Genomic DNA, 2,727 nt, shown 5'->3' with positions numbered 1-2,727 from the left:
GGAAAGACGATGGAAGTTCTCAATGACTAAGCCAGAAGACATCTCCTGACACAGCAGTTCTGTATTTCTAAGTCTAACTGCTGAGAACTCTCTAAGAAAACAGGGGCTCACAGGGCACTGCCTCACCGATGTCTCGGGTGGGATGAGCAGAGCAAATCTGGACTCATTTAAGCAAGATTTTCCCCAAGACACCAACAGAAACAAGGGAAGTGCCCAACTCCTCCTGCACAGGTCTCCCTCTCTTGCCCCTTGCTTTTCTTCCAAGGGCTGTTGCACAGGAGAATTCCAGCCTTTTGCTCATCAGGTCATTTGCCACCCCTTTAGGAAGGAGCACACTGTGAAATGGGCTTCAGTGTCCCTGTTGCTGCCTTCCCCTTCCCCAGCTCCTTCCCTGGCCCAGTGCTGCTCTACCCACACACACAGGGTTTTGCTCCAGATCCCTGTGGCACAGGAAGCCTTGTTTTTGACTCTCCCCATTAAGTCTGTGAAACCAAGCAGGAATCTTTTGAGCCTCATATCACCTCCGTGGAGGACACTGCCTGGCAAAGTGCTGCTTTTCCACCAGTGGCTTTGGCACAGGTTCGGTCAGGCAAAACCAACTCCAACAGATAATTGTTTCTGATGCAGTTCCCACATCTGCCTCTCCCCTTAACACGAGCCCTTGGCAGCCCGTGTGTCACGTGTAGGTACCCGAGCAGGGGACAAGGACAGGCCATGTGCTCAGATGGGAGCTCAGACAGCATTGCAGGCCACCGGGCAGGACAGGGGACAACCTCCTCCCTGAGCTGAGGTCCAGGTAACACAAAATGCAACTCAGCAGCACAGGATGAGCCAATAAGGCAAGCAGCACCATGCGCCCAGCCAGTCCTCAGCCCAAGGACCACCTGAGGATGCCACCACTGCAACGCTGTTTCCTTGCTCCACCTCTAAGCCATGAGAGCAGTGCATGGTGCACTCCACTGTAACACTGCCATCTCCTCTTGCTTTTAAGCCACATGAAGCAGACACCCATAGAGCATATTTAAGAAAACAAATTAAGTTGCTTTGAAACAACAACAGTCAAACTGGGCATGGGAAGGCTGAGAGGAACATCCCGGGAACGCTTCAGAGTCAGGAGAAGAAAAACAGTTACAAGCATATGTTAGCTGTCACCAACTGGTTGAATAACTCAAGCAAAAAAAAGTGTGTGTGCATAGAAAAGTTTAACCTGCACTAACAGGCACAAATAAAACCTTGGAAACACCTTATGCTATGCTGAAGACACTCATATTGGAGCAAGACTTAACACACTCCAGACATTGGGCAGGGGTAATGCTTTGACCCCAGCACTGGGCTGTTTCTCTGCTTGACCACTATTTCCACAAGACATAATCCTTGGCAACGCAAGGGTGGTAGAGCTCCATGGTTGGATCCTAAGCTTTGCACTCTAGGCTTGTTGTTCCAAATGCTATCAGCTGATAGCTATGCATAGCTAAAACCACACCAAGCCAAAGTTTCAAGTTAGGATCTGTTTCACACGAGCTGGTTTGTGAGCTCCCAGGTATATTGCTCTTTCTAACATCTCCTCATTGCTTTCACAGTCTCAAAGAGGAGTCGAGCCTTTCCTAAAGCCTGGTCTCATCTGCAAAGTCTTTAAAATGTATTTAGCTACCTGCATTGTTACACTGGGACAGATTTTGGTCTGGATCTTAAAAAACACACAGGAACACATGGTCCCATGCTTAGTTCTGCTGAATTATAATGGAGGTATGGACAACTACTAAACAAGAGATCAACACAAGTCTACAGAACATACAAAGCTTGTAGTGCTTTGGAAGCACTTCTGGGGTTTCTGTAACTTCTTCAGAGGATTTTTAGACACTAAATCCAAGGCAATTTTATGCTAAGCTTCAAAAGCAGTACCTGTACACAGATAATGATCTATTTTTGTACTATTTGGAATTGCAAAAAAAGATGGTTTAATTCCAGAGGTAAGGGCTAGACCCAAAGACACAGAGTCCATCTAGCACAGCACCTTGCACTCTACCATGCCCCCAGGAAGATACCAGTGAAGAGTGCAATAACCAACCCCATGACATCCTTCCTGCAGAGACTCTCAGCCTCCAAACACTTTCAGCTCAAGGACCTCCTTAGCCAACCACCGTATTCCTGTATTTAATAACCATCACTGGGTTTCACTTCCATGATCACATCCCATCCTCTTGGCTCCCTGTGAGCTGCCATCACGCCAGGCTGGCAGTTCACACAATTCAACACAACACTTGGCTTTCCAGCCCTTGGACATGAAGCTTACACAATACAAACCCAACCCAGCAGCTCAGTTACGTGCAGGCTGTCAGAACAGACAGGACCCACCACCCATGCCCAACACCCTGTAACCATCCACCCTCTCCCCTTATCGCCCAGGTCCTTCCCTGGCACTTCCATTTGAGACACAGTTTGTTGAATTTCCACAGCAAGCAGCATGGACCTCATCATGGCCACGCAGCGGGTCTGGTTGTCCCCACCAGGTCCACACATGCTCCTGCTCTGTCTCACAGGGCAGCAAATCCTTGATGCTGCAGTGGACGTACGTGACCAGCACCAGGGCCTGCCCAGCACAGCTTCACCTTGGCCATGAGGACTATGCTGCTACCACAGCACAGCTTGTCTCTAAGCACAAGTACTTTGATTTTCAAGGAACTGGAGTATGCTGTTACCACAGCATAGCTTGTCTCTGAGCACAAG

Source organism: Nestor notabilis, unplaced genomic scaffold, assembly GCF_000696875.1.
Source record: "Nestor notabilis isolate BGI_N333 unplaced genomic scaffold, ASM69687v1 scaffold308, whole genome shotgun sequence".
NCBI classification, from domain to species: Eukaryota; Metazoa; Chordata; class Aves; order Psittaciformes; family Psittacidae; genus Nestor; species Nestor notabilis.
This window is presented reverse-complemented; position numbering follows the sequence as displayed.